The following is a 15,044-nucleotide window of genomic DNA, read 5'->3' on the forward strand; positions in this document are numbered from 1 at the left end:
TTCTTATGTGAGTCTTGCTAAATTATATATTTCTAAGATTTTATCTAAGTTATAAATTTTTTGATTGTATAGTTCATAGTATTATCCTTTTAAATGTTATGTTCTATTTGTATTCATGCCTCCTTTTTATATTGATCACTGTCAGAAAATGCTTTAATTCATCTTTTAAAAGACCCAGATTGTAACATTATTGATTCTTTCTATTGTATTATTTCTATTTAAGAAATGTTTGATCTTGCATTTTTCACTTCTTATCTTTCACTTTGATTTTACTCTTTCCATTACTGTTTTAGTAAGTTTAGTGCTTAACTCACATCATTATATTTCAGAATTTCTTCTTTTCCAATAAATGTGTTTTATGGCATATATTTCCCCTTAAAAGTTACCTACAAAAAATGTTTTTATGATGTCAATTCCTTGAAATTTGTCATGTCTTATTTTTTGATTTAGTGTTTAATCATACCTTGAATCATTTCTTGAAACGTGTGTCTTATTTTATGATTCAGTGTTTAATCATTTTTATAATGTTCTTATGTGTAAGTATAATTTATACTCTATGATTTTCAATGTAAGGTTTTTTTACATATATCAAACTTCTTTAGTATGTTATTTAAATTTCTTAAATCCCTACTAATGGTTTAATTCCTTATCTCTCAATTGCTGAGAGAACATTGAAATGCCCCACTATTTCGTGAATTAATTTTCCATGTAGTCCTGCCATTTTTTTGCTGTGTATAGGTGCATAGAAGTTTGAATTGATATGTCCCCTAGAAAATTGACTTTCTTATCATTGTAAGATTGGTTTTCTTTATTCCTAATAAAATTAGCAAATTTTAAGGGTGTCTTTTTTTATAAACTGTATATAGCTAGGTTATGATTCTGTGTTCAACGTGGTGATATCTATATTCAAATGGAGACCTTAGTGCTACCACATTTTTTTATTCAGATTTATTTCTACATCTTATTTTTACTGTTCTGTTTTTCCTGCTTCTTCTCTGCCTCTTTGTTTTTATTCTTTATATTAGTTGAGGTGTGTGTGTATGTTTATGTGTGTTCTTGTTGCATTTTAAACACTCCCCTGTTTAGAAGGTAAGCTATTCTTTTTGGATACTAAGTAGTCTGTATCAACTACTTCAGCATCATACACGACATTTTAGCACACAGGCTATTTGGCACCCACCCCCAAAACGTTCACATTCTGATCTCTGAAACCTGTGAGTATTTTACCTCAGATAAATTGCTGGTGTCATTCTGGTTCAAGTCCTTGAGATGGAGAGATTATCCTGGATTATCCAGGTGGGCCCAACCTAATTAATTCCTTCAGAGCAAAGAACTTCATTGGCTAAGATCAGAGAGCTACTTGACTAGAGAAGAATGAGCAGAGAGATGCGGCAGTGTCGGCTTTGGACACAGAGGAAGGCGGCTGTGAGCCGGGAATGTGTGCAGCCTCTAAAAGCTAAAAGAGCCAAGGAAACAGAGTCTCTCCTCAACACCTCAGAAAGGAATCCAGCCCTGCCTGCGCTGATTTTAGCCCCGTGAGACCTATGTGGGACCTCTAACCACTAAATTTGTGATAGTTTGTAACAGCACCAATAGAAAACTAATGCAAATTAATTATTATACTAATTATAGACATTGTTATAATATTAAATGCAGTAATTATTAGCTAACATAAATGACAGTAACTATTCAAAACACAAATTTTGCAACAAAATACAAAGTTCCTTAGTATCAGATGACACCAACAAGACGGCAGAATAAGAAACTCCAGGCTTCCATTTCCCCACAGAAACACCAAATAGCTAACAATAAGTGGGTCAAAATAGCTTTATGAAGACTTTAGAACCAGTTAGGAAGCTGCAGCAACCAAGAAAATGCATAATCATGAACGAGCCACAGTCAGATAAGCAGGAAATTTCACGGCATGTTTGTCTGCCTCTGCCCTGCCCCTTCCCAAGCACAGCAGCGCATGACTGGGGGAAAGAGGTGCGATTTCTCGTTCTTCCCTCAGGATGGAAAGAAGGAAAGGAACTTACTCACCGTTCTGGCTCGCCCAGAGGCTGCCCGAGAGGCTCCATCCCGTTGTGCCTATTCAGAAAGCTGGCGGGCATGGTGTCTAGTTGGAATATCAGTTTGGAGGCTGACGGAAGCAGTGCCACATGCCACAGGGTGTGAGAGCTCCAGGGGGTCTGCAGACGCATGGGTGCTGGGGGCAGGAGATGACAGGAAGAGGGAGCCAATAAAATACGGGCTTCACAGGAAGCCTGGGTGAGAGTCTTTAAAAAATTTTTTAATTATTTATTATTTTTTTATTTTTTTATATTGAGATACATACAATGCACAATCTTAATGTACAGCTTGATGAATTTTGACAATATGCATATACTCATGTGATCATCACCCATATCAAGATATCGAAGATTCTCACTAAGATTGTCCCCCTTCACCCATACCTACCACCTCCCTTACAACAACCACCAGTCTGTTCTCTGTGTTTATAAGCCTGTTTCTGTTTCATTTGTTCATTTGTTTTGTTGTTTTAGATTCCACATGTAAGTGAAATCACATGGTATTTGTCTTTCTCTGTCTGATTTCACTTACCACAACACCCTCTAGGGGCATCCGTGTTGTTACAAATCATTTTTTATGGCTGAGTACTAGTCCCTTGTAAATAGGTACCACTTCTTTATCCATTCATTTATCAATGGACATTGAGGTTGCTTCCGTATTTGGGCTATCATAAATGATGCAGTGATAAACATAAGGAGCAGATGTCTTTTTGAATTCGTGGTTTTGTTTTCTTTAGGTAAATTCACTGAAGTGGAATTGCTGGGTCATATCATATTTCTGTTTTTAGTTTTTGAGAGCCCTCCGTAGTGCTTGTCATGGTGGCTGCAGCAGTTTACATTCCCACCAACAGTGCAGGGGGTCTCAGCCTTTTCAAGGGTGATATTCTTAAGAAAATTAAGACATTTAATATCAGTGTGTATATAGGAAACTGGCAAAAAGTTCACACAAGCCCAGCAAAGGTGCATCCTCGGAAAAGGTCTGAGAGGTTCCCGAGTCCCCACTCTAGGCCGATCAGTTTGAATAGAGCCGCTCTGCAGACTGAGAGGAGTAGCATTGGTTTCTAACGCCTAGTTTTCAACAAATGTTCACAAGGCACACAAAGATAGAGGGCTACATGGCCCTTTAAAGAAAAAAGCACATCTCCAGAAAGCAAACCTAAAGATTTCTGACTTACTTGACAATTTTTTTTAAACTATCTTAAATATGCTCAAGCATATTTTTTGTGAAAACTTTAGAACCAGTTAGGAAGTTGCAGCAGTGAGTTAAAAGAGAGACTACGGGCGGACTGAGCGAACCCAGGAAAACAAAATGAACAGAATATATGAACAAAAGGACAATATCAGCAGAGGGACAGAAATTATTTAAGAAAGAAAAAGAAACAAACAGAAATTGTTGATCTGAAAAGCACAATTACTAAATTGAAAAATTCGCTCGTGGGGTCCAGTGGCAGACTTAAGAGTCAGGAAAAAGAATCAGTGGACTTGAGGACAGATAGTGGGAAACTAGAGAGACTGAAGATAAAAAAAAAAGAATGAAGAAATGAATAGAAGCCAAGGGACGCACAGGACACCATCAAACTGAGCGATATAAACACGAGCGTCCCAAGGGGGAGGAGAGGGAAAGGTGAAGAGAACTTATTGCAAGAAATAATGGCTGAAAACTTCCCACTCGGGAGGAAGGAATTGGCTATACCAATACAAGACGCTTAGTGAGCTCCGAGCAAGCAGCCCGCTCTGGGGCACGTGAGGACCAAACTGTTGGAAGGCACAGACGGAGGAAGTCTTGAGAGCAGAGCAGCGGCTCATCACGGACAAGGAATCTTCAGCACGGTCACTGGTGGGTCTCTCAGAGGAAACTTGCAGGTGGAAAGGCAATGGGATTATATGTTTGAAAGGCTGAAAGGGACATCACCAGGACGGTGGAGTAGGACACCCCACAACAACAATAACTACAACTTTCTACAAACAAAAATAGCTCTTGGATTGCTCAGGGGTCTACTTAAGAAGGTTCAGCAGCACAGTACCAGTACTGCTCAGAGCCAAGGGGGAGCTGCCAGCCAAGACTTCCCCTCACCAGGAAATGAAAGCAGGCAAGCCACCAATTCCCCAGCCTTTTGGAGTGTTGCATGTACACCCCACTACAGTGTCACCCACCCAAAGACCAGCTTGGCTGAGACGCCCAGCTGAGACTGGCATCTGGAGACAGGAGAAGGGAAGGAGGACAGGGCTGCCAGCTTCAGCCACACACCAGTGACTGTGCCCTCCAGTGGCAGCTCTGAGGAGGACCCAACACTCCTGGCAGGTGCCGCAGACCGCTGGAGCTTTCATCACTGGGGACCTTGTTGTAGATGCCAGCACAATGCCCTCAGAGGACCCCAACAATTTCTGCCCCTGTGGACAGACACCGTGCAGCTTTCCCAGTTTCTCATGTTCATGGACACCAGCTACCTAAGCCCCCCAACACCTCTCTCTCCCTCCAGATGCCCCAGCCAGAGCCACTGCAGATGCCCTGGGCCCAGAACTGGCACCAGCAGCCAGGCCCAGACTCAGAGGCTGCACAGATGCATGTTCATAGCCGGCCCCACAGCTGTGTGCCTGCCCACACCAGTGCCTGCAGGTCGGCACTTCCACAGTGCTGGTTCTGATTCCTGTCGCCGCCCTCCTCTGCTGGGTGCAGGCCCGCCGCTGGCCCCTGCAGCTCACGAGACCTGGCCAGCAGCCGAGACACCCACAGTGGCTCACACACTGTGTGCTGGTCCCAGTGCCTCTCACAGCCCGTGCCAGTGTGTGCACCTGCAGCTGCCCCGTGCCATGAATCTGCACGTCACTGGCCCCAACTCCTGCTGGCCTCCACTGCCACGTGCCTGCCTGAAGATAGTTTCTGCATCCATACAAATGCAAGTCAACACTTGCTTGGGCACCTGGAGCCATCCCTGATTCCTTTACTGGCCTGTACTGCCGTGCATGTCCACAGCCAGCCCCTGCAGAAAAGCACCCAACCCCCTCCACCCACCCCACTGCTAGCCCCTGAAGCCATGTAAGTGCACACTGATGCCTGGGAACTTGCAGCTGCTCATGCACCTGATGAACGCCCTGGCCCTCCCCACCATGCGCGGGCCTGCAGCCGGCTCCTACAGCTGAGCAGGTGCTCCCCACCGGTTTCTCCTACAGCTGAGCAGGCGCTCCCCACCGGCTTCTCGGGCCTCAGCCCCAGTCTTTACCACTAACAATTTTGTATATGTGTTTGGAGTGAAGGGGGTGCCTTCCCCACATTATCAAGGTGCCTAGTGACACCGAGAAGGGCATCACTGGCAGGGCCTGGGAGAGGCTCCAGTGCAAGGGGCAGGGTGAGACCTGGCCATGAGGAGCTGCTCGGCTCTCCTGCCTTCTGTGCCCATCTCCCGTCTCCCCCTGTGCCGCCCCTAAATTGACACCTGGTCACATTATTCTCATCCTCAAGACCCGCCTTGGTTCCTGATGCCCTTTGGATGCAGGTGAGCCCTTCGCTCTGGTGTCCATGCCCTGGGATGAGTCTCTGGCCTCAGTCCCTGCTTTCCTTCCCTGGCCATTTCAGTAAGTCCAACCGGGGTCACTTACTCACAGCGCTGGCCTTTCCGGTACAGTCCTCCCCTCCCTCGCCTGGATTCATTTCGTGGAGATTTTCTATGAACGGCTCCTCCTAATCCAATCAGCTCACTGACCCAAGTGGTGGAGGGATGGCCCGTCTCCACCCCTCCTCCTGGGCTGACGCCCACTTCCCGCCTAGTGTCTGCCCAGAGCTGCACAAAGGCACACTTCTGAGGGAGTTGTGGCTAAAGGAGGGGCAACCTGCAGACTGAAGATGGTCCAATTTAGTTCAAAGGATGGGGCCTGGAAAAGCAACTGGCAGGAAGGGGCCATCCCCTGCTCCCTCCACTATGCCCAAGTACCGTACTCCTGTGCGTGCTGTCTCATTTGATAGGGTTATTGCCATTCTGTGAGGCATAAATAAAGATGATTACCCCTTTACGCAATGAGAAAGTAATGTTAGTCACTTGTGTTCACCATTTACCTGTAAGGTTCCTTCTCCCTTTGGCTTATTCTGCAAACCACCCTGTGAAGGTGCGGGTTTAGATCCCTGTTCTGGTGAGCAACCTGGTTATCTATATCTGCAGAACAAACTACCTCAAAACGCAGTGGCTTTAAACAGCTCCCAGTTTACTGTGGGTCGTGATTCATGGGTCAGGCTTCCGGGGCCTGGCTGGTGATTGATCTGCCCCACGATGAGGCCTCCCCAGAAGCCACTGTGCTACTCAGCTCGTGGATGGGGCGGTCTGCAGAAGCCAACATGGCTTCATCCTCACGCATGCCCTGGCCCTGGTGGGGAGCCCCATGGGCTGAAGGGACCAGCTGAGAATGAGCGCCAGTGGCCTGACTTGTGGCCTCCTGAGGCGAGGGTCTCAGGACAGGCCACCCCTGACTCTAGGACTCAGGCTCAAAGACTTCTCTGAGGCCAGGATGGACGCTGCAAGGTTTCGAATGACCATTCTCTGATAGTCACAAAGCCGTCCCCTCTCCTACAACACGAGGTCAGGCCAATCAGCACAGGCCAGCTCGGATGCAGGCAAAGGGCTGCCCTTCCATGGGGGCCGTGGCACAGGCTTCACTTCCGTCTCTGCCCCGCAGGGAGGCCCGTGTCTGTGCCACCGTAGGGGAAGGGCCTGGGGCTGAGCCAGAAGCTGCAGCTCTCCACTAGCTTCTGCACTATTTTGAGGGCTAGAAACCTACTTTCTGGGAGTGAGTTGATATACTATTTTAGAAAAAAAGTTACTTAAGAATGAAATGACTTCAATCTCCCCTCTAGAAATTAGAGCAGAGAATCAATGCCTCAAAGATGCCGAGAGTGACCCTGATTTCCATTCCGGGGTCCCTGCTGAGCCTGCCCGGAGCACAGAGCAGCGGGCCCTGGGCTCTGGGCTAGAAGGAACAGATGCGGCGTGCAGCTGACATACCCTGGGGATCCCCAAACATGCCAACGTCAAAAAACGGAAATGATCTGCTGTGTTCCGTTTCAGGTGATGTGCCTCTTTGCTGCCCTGATACAAATCGTCTGGGAAACTTTCTGACTTGGCCTTCCCAGGGCCTCGGATGCTCCTTACGGGACATCACAGATCCACAGTCACACACTTCCCGCCCGTCACATGTGGTGAGATGCTTCCCTCTCCTCTGCATGTGCCGAGAGCTCAGACAGACCGTGAAGCTGGAGGGCCCAGCTCCTCAAACACCCCCGCAGGGAGCTCTTGCGCCCAAGAGCAGGAAGGGCCTCAGCCACTCTCCCCGGAAGGGCTGTCGAGAGGGTGGATTTTGTCATCCACCTTCTTAGTTGTCATACCTGCCCCTCTTAGTTTTACACCTGTGTACAACCTTTTGCTTTTTATCTCTATTAATATCTACTTCCAAATATGAGCCCAAGGTATGAGCAAGCTCCAGAAAATTCCTGATCTGGGCCAAACCCCATTTCTACCTGGCACTGACCTCTGAATGACCTATCGTTTCCCAGCAGTCCCCAGCCCTCTGGATGGGAGGGTCTTTCTGAATTTTGTTTGAAAGGATGGAGCAAATCCCTCTAGACTAAAGAGTGATAATCTTAGGATCTCTGAATTCCAGAAACCCTACAACAGCCGGGCTCTTAGATGTTTAGAACAATCAAGCATCGAGGAATCTGAAGGCTCGGTCCTGGGATGTTCTCTCCGCTCAGCGGGAGCCTAGGGGACTGCATGATGCTGCTCCAGGGGCTCCTGGAACGTCAGGGAGAGACCGAGCTTCTAGAATCCTGGGCCACCCTGCAGGGCTGCTCCACACCTGGCTATATTACTTAGCAGGGTCTCTGCGGATGCTACTTTTGAAGACCAAGTTCTTTGGGGGGGAAAAAAAGTGTGCCAATCACTGATATAGGCCAGCCCAGAGACTACCGCGCTGCCCTCCGATGATGAAGCTCCAAACACCCTCACCCTCAGGCAAAGATGGACATGTCAGGGAGACAGAAGTGAGCAGGGCCGGGCTGGAGGGACGAGGGGCTCATAACACATGCAGGGCGCCCACTCAGCACTGGCCCAGAGAGTACAGAGATGAGGGCACACAGCTGGTGGGGGGCGGAGGACAGGTCCCCATATGGTGCAGAGCCAGGGTCACCTCTGCCACCCAGGGACGGAGGCAATAATTCCAGCAGAGGTGGCCTTTCACTGAGCTCCTAAGGGCACAGGGCAGGTGCCCCTGACATGGACCAGGTGGAAAAGGAGCTTCAGGCAGGGTGGTTAGCAGGACCAAGGGCCTGGGATGGCAAGACCTGGAAAGGGAGGGTCTGCCTCCTGAAAGATGCTTGGACCGTCATGCCGGAGAAGGGAGGGTGATCTCTTCCCCTGCTGATTCACAGCGCTGCGACTCTGGGCAAATTCTGCAGCCCTTCAGAGCCTCATTGTCCACCAGCTGAAGCTCCCGGCAGAAGGGAACATCCGAGGAGTGGCTGAGATGGAGCATCAGCGCAGCACCAGCCCACAGAGGAACTCAGGTCATGGCGCTGCGGTCACAACTGCGCCGGGAATGAGGTGGGTCTGAGATCCAACTCGTATTCATCAACTGTTGATCGTAACTTGTTGGGATGCATTAGACTTCAGTTTTGCATAAACACTAATAGTATAATTTGCTCGTACATGTATGGATGTAGTATTTGTTATTTGTTTTCAATAAGCTTCCACACTCTGTAGTTCCTGAAAGCCTCAAAGAATAAAGTATTGAGTGTAGACTTTTTTTTATTGGTTTATTTTCATGGAGCGAGAGCAATGACCCCTCTCAAAGATGGGAGGTTTATGGGCCCAGCAGTCAAACACGCACCAGGAAATCCATAATGACCCCCACAGTATCGGCAGCTACAAACACTCTTTAACTTAAAAAATGCAAGTCAGCCACTCACAGATTGCCCGTTGGATTTATCACTTAATTAGCATTTTATGAGGATTGTTTGTTAAGGATGAGAACCCAGATTGCTGGAATGGCCTTCTTTCCCTTTTGATTTCATGAGGAGGCTAGAGGAAGACATGAAATCTTTGATGAGCGAATCAGCATCAGACTGAAGACACTGCAGTCAGAGGTCCCCAGGGGACAGAGAGGTGCTTCAAGTATTTTGAGGGGAGTGGACTGCATTTTACAGCACAGACAAGCCTTACAAAGATATAAGTGCGCAAAATGTGACGTTATCAGTGCCCTGCATGGTCCCTGAGTTCCCTAAATAAAAGAATTTGCACAAAGTTATTTATGAAATTAAGAAAATACATATCCTCTTCCAAGTTCATTAGCCGGCCCATCCACACGAAGTGCCGACCATGTGCCAGCATGAGCGTGGGTGCTGTGGGTCCAGCAGTCAGCAAACGGCCAACACGGTGCTCGGCTTCAGAGGGCAGAGGGGCAGTCAGACGACCTTCAGGCAATCATACAGACAAGTGTGGCCAGTGTAGGAAAAAGGCAGAGCCCCTGACCGGGTCTGAGAGCTCAGGAGAGCGGTCCCTGCAGAGTGACACCTAGATGATACCAAAAAGTCAGTGTGCGTTCCCTAGATGAGAAACAGAGCTTCCCAGGAAAAGGAGGAAATGGCAGACACAAGGGCCTGGCCTCGGGGAGCTTATATTACAATGAAGGGAAACAGTAAATGCAAAAATCATTTAAATAAGTTTTAAAATATGTATGGCAGGTGGTGATAAATAGTTTAGGACATAAATAAACCAGGTGGAATGGGCATGCCAGAGGGGCAATTACTATTTTATAAGGAGGGGTCAGGAAAGCGGCACTATTAATATAACAACTGAGCAGAGACTGGACGACCTTGGGCTGAGTGGCTGAAGCGGTGAGGCCAGGTGACTAGGGTGAGAAGTCATGGGACTGGGAGGCCAGGACCAGGACCTGGTGGGTAGATCTGGAAACCACCAGGAAGTCTGGCAGGCAGTAGACAGCGATAGGCAGGAGCCGGTGGTCAGAGGACAGGGAGACACCCAGAGGGGCCGACCGCAGTGAGGTGCGCAGCCCAGGAGGCTGTGGGTCTCCTGACTGCAGCCTGTGGCTGTGTGGGAACAGGACAGGACACCTCCGCAGGGCCTCCCAGAGCCCTGGGTGCCTGCGCCATCCCCACTAAGTCCTCAAGTGAACCCAGGACAGTATGTGTGTCTCGGATCTTTTCAATCAAACCTCTTTATTACCACTTGAATCCAGGAATAAATAAATAAATTTCACTCCCAAAAGAAGGGCCTCCAAATCTCATCTGAGTACTGCATGCAGCCCAACCCAGGCCATCAGGATTTCCGCCCTCCTCCTCGTCAGGTCCAGATGTGACTCCCAGTGGTCCACGTGACTCTAGCTAAAAGTCTGCCCAGTCCCTACCAATGTCAGAGGCGCACAGAAAACAGTTACGGCAGTAAAACCCCCACCGGTGGAGGGCAGACTGGGGCGCACAGCGACATAGCGCACATCGCAGCCTCTGGCGGGGAGTGAGGCCTCCCTGTCCTCAGACCCAGTTCTGCCCTCTGGCAGTATCCGCCTCGCCTGCTCTTCCCCGTGGCAGGGCAGACAGACACTGGGGAGCAGGCATTTCCTGGGAAAGGCTCCAGCCGTCTAAGTCTCTTGATTGCAAGTCCCATGGCTCCAGGCTACAAAATCACATGTGGGACAGGGACAGGGCTGATTCTCGGGTAACACCATGACTTGAAAGCAGAGTGGGTGCTATGCAGGGTCCTGCATAGACTCATTTCTCCCTGCCCTTTCTCCTCCACCCTCCGCCACTAATCACAGCTACAAACTACAGAAATGACCCAGAGGACAACTGATGTGGGGCTCTGAAGGGTGAAGGAGGAAGGCAGGTGGTTTAAGACTGTGCAGATGATGGAACAGCCGGGTGTCTTACAACCTCCCTCCAATGGGCAGCAACCCAGAACCCCAGCCTAGCAACAGAAGGCAGCCCAGGTAAGTTCATTCCTGCTCAAGATCAAACAAGAGGCACCCCAACAGCCTCAGTCAAGCTGACAAACTAGCAAGAGGGACCAGTCAGGGTACCCGTCAGAAATAAAGGGGTGGGTGGGTGGGGCAGGGGGATAAAGGGGCACAAAATCTCAATCCTAATATAAGTGGGTTATGGGGATGGCAGTGCAACCTGGAGAATAGAGCCAGTGGTTCTGTAGCATCTTCCTGTGTTGACAGAGAATAACCGTACCAGAGGGGGTGAGGATTTAGTACGTGTGTAACTGTTGAATCACTGTGTTGTATACTTGGAACCAATATAATGTTGTATATCAACTATACTTCAATTAAAAAAATGAATCAAAAAAAAGAAAAGAAATACAGGGCATCAGAGGGCACTCTCCTTCCCGCTGGGCCTGAGAGCCCCTTTTCTACTTAGAGATACTGAGGCTGGTGGGCGAGCAGAGACCGCAAGAAGGCTACAGCAAGCAAAGCTTTGCCTTGTGGGCCCAAGACTCTCCCAGCCCCCGGAGGCAGAGGCACCCGACACACTGAAGGCGGCACCGCCCGCCCCCCCCCCGCAGAGCCCGGCCTAGGGACCACAGGCCCTCAGGAGGAACCCATGGGGGGCCACAGCTGGCAACCCACTGGCCAAAGAGAGGCAGGGAGCTCGGCTGACAGCGGAGCTCCCACAGCCTGCACGCTGAGCCTGCTAACAGTGGGAGGTGGAAACAGTAGCCAGGCCACTCCTGACAAACAGATGGAATGTCCACGAAACACCAGAAAAAATCACCTGCATACCAAACACCAGGCAATCCCAACGTGAATGAGGAAAGACACTCAACTTATGCGAACACCCAGATGAATCAAACACTGGAATTATCTGCCACGGATTTTAAGGCAGTCATTAAAATGCCCCAGCATTCAATTAAAAACTCTCTTGAAATAAATGAAAGTATGGGAAAGGAATAGATATTATAAAACAAAACCAAAGGCAAAGTATAGAACCCAAAAAATCAATAATAGAAATAAACGGGCTCCAAAGTGGAATGGAGATGAGGGTTAGAATCAGTGGAATTGAAGACAGAGCCATAGAACTCACCGTCTGAACAGCAAGAGCCTAGACTGAAAACATCTAACATCAGGGACTCGTGGGAAATACAACAAAATCCCCAACACCGCACGGTCAGAGACCCAGAAGGAGAGAGAAGGAAGGCCTACAAAGTACTTGAAGAAATAATATTATGGCTGATAAGTCCTATATTTGTTGAAAAACACAGATCTAGAGATCAAATAAACTGAGCAAACCCCAGACAGGATTTAAACAAAAAAATCCATGCCAACACATATCATAATTAAACTCTTGAAACCTCAAGACAAAGAAAAAATCTCAAAGCAGCTGGAGAGAAACGATGTGTTTGTTACATGTGGGAGAACACCAAGCCGAGTGGCAGAAGGTCGCTCATCCGAGGGCATATGGAGGGCATAAAGTGGCAGGGGGAGAGGCTCCAGACGGCAGAGCGGGAGCACCCTGAGCCCACCTCCTCCCACTGCGGACGCTCCAGGGCCACGGCTGCAGGGGCAGCCCTCTGAGAACCAGCTGAAGACCAGCAGACAGCTCTTCCACAGCTAAACAGGTGAAGAAAAAGCAACACCAGGGAGGACAGGGGAGGCAGACAGGATGCAGAGCCCAGTGCCCCGGGCCCCAAGCAGCAGAGGGATCACAAACACAGGGTCCTCCCCGAGGGGTGAGGGGTCGCCCCAGCCCTGGGATCTGCACCAGGAAGATGAGCCCCCATAACCTCCGGCTTTGAAAATCAGCCTGGCTTAACTGCAGGAGAGCAGGTGGCTTATATCTCTGAAAGGGCCCGCACACGGTATCACTCATTCCGAGACGCAGCAGAGAGACAGCAGTTTGAAAAGCACCTGGGCCGTGTGTCACGGAGACATAGTGACTAACTTCAGGGCATGCACCAGCCTACAAAGGGCAGCAGGCAAATGCTGTGAACAGCTTCATGCTTCTAATTATAGCAACATAGAAGTGGTCCACTTCCTTGAAAACCACAAATTAAAACTCAACCAAGACAAAACAGAGTATCTGAATAACCCTGTAAGCATCCAATAAATTCTATTGTGTAATTAAAATCTCCAGAGAAAGAAATATCCACATCCAGATGGTTTTACTGAAGAATTCTACCAAATAATTAAATAGTTGATGCAATTTTAAGAATCTCTTCTAGAAGACAGAAGAGGAAAGACTTCCCAACTGACTTTATGAGGATAGCAATACCCTGGTATTAAAACTAAACAAAAACAACATTTAAAAAAAGGGTATCATAGACTATATCCACCATAACCTTAGACCCAACAATCCTTAAGGCAATATTAGCAAACTTAGTTCATCAATGTATGAGAATAATTATACAACATGAACAAGTGGGATTTATTTCAGAAGAAATGGCTCACTGGTTCAATATTAAAAAATTAATATATTCCACCAGGTCAACAAGCTAAGGAAGAACAATTATATGATTTTATCAACTCAAGCAGAAAAAGCATTTGACAAACTCTAATGCCCATTCATAAAAAATTAAAAACGCTCAGCAAATCAGCAATAGAGGGAAATTACTTCAATTGATAAAGAGCATTTAGAAATGATGTTATAGCTACCATTGCACTTAGTGGTGAGAACTGAATACTTTTCCCCTAAGATCTGTACAAGGCCAGGATGTCCTCTCTCATCATTTTTATTCAACACATTGTTGAATTTCTAGCCACTGCAATGAAACAAGAAACAAAAATGTACAGATTGGAAAGGAAAAAATACAACTATCTGTATTTGCAGGTAGCATGATTATGTATGTGCAAAATCCCAAGAAATCTAGAAAACGTAATAACAATCTAAGAACTATTAAGTGATTTCAGGAAGGTTGCAAAATATCAATCAATACTGATAAATCAGTCATATTCCTGTATAGTAACAATGAAATGCACAACTTGGAATTTGAAATACCATGTTATTCATAATCACTCCAAAGAAAATAAGATACTTAGGTGTACACTTAACAAAACATGTATAGTGTCTGTATGCTGAAATTATACAATGCTGATGAAAGACTAAAATAAATGAAGAAAGATATGTTGCTCATGGATGGGAAGAGCCCACAAAATGAAGGTGTCAATCCTCTACAAATTAATATATGTTTAATGTAATTTCTATCAAAATTTCATCAAAGATTTTTGAAGAATAGACTAGCTTATTCTAAAATGTATATGGAAAGTCATATACCTAAAATAGCTAAAATAATCCTGAAAAAAAATAGTAAGTGGAAGGAATCATTCTACCAGATATTAAGGCTTAATATACAGCTACAGAAATCAAGACAGTCTAGTCCAGGCAGAGGGACAGACGCACAGACCAACAGAAAACATTAGAAGACCCAGAAACAGGCATAGACAAATATGCTGAGCTGGTGTTTGACAAAGGTTGAAACCCAGTTCAATGGAGAAAGAATAGCCTTTCCAAGAAATAATATTGGAACAATTAGACATACCTAAACTTACTCAAAACAGACCATATGTAAGATGAAAACTATAAAACTTCTGGGGGAAAAAATAGGAGAAAATGTCAGATCTAGGACTTGGCAAAGAATTCTTAGACTTACCACTATCCACAGAAAGAGAAAAATGGTAAATTGTACATCATTAAAATGAAAAACTGCTCTATCAAGATTTAATAGAATGAAGAGACTAGCTACAGAATGGAAGGAAAAATGCAAGCCGCATACTGACAAAGGTCCAGCATCTAGAATATACAATGAACTCCCAAAACTGAACTATAAAAGAAAGTAGCCTTTAGAAGCTGGGCAAAAAATATGAACACGTATTAAGAGGATGTACAGATGACAAATACACATGGAGAGTTTAGCAGTGGAAAGCAGATTAGCAGTTAAAGGAAAGGGAACAAGGGAGGTGCGTGTGGTTATGAGAAGATGG

General features: G+C 46.9%; 1 long non-coding RNA gene across 1 annotated transcript in view; it reads right to left on the reverse strand.

Annotated features, from left to right (window-relative positions):
* The window catches only part of LOC140850509 (uncharacterized), a 413,927-nt gene that overhangs the window by 173,739 nt on the left and 225,144 nt on the right, over window positions 1-15,044 (reverse strand). The window contains exon 2 of the long non-coding RNA XR_012133432.1: window positions 2,041-2,206. This is a non-coding gene — a long non-coding RNA (uncharacterized lncRNA). The remainder of the gene's footprint in view (window positions 1-2,040; window positions 2,207-15,044) is intronic.

Source organism: Manis javanica, chromosome 7, assembly GCF_040802235.1.
Source record: "Manis javanica isolate MJ-LG chromosome 7, MJ_LKY, whole genome shotgun sequence".
NCBI classification, from domain to species: domain Eukaryota; kingdom Metazoa; phylum Chordata; class Mammalia; order Pholidota; family Manidae; genus Manis; species Manis javanica.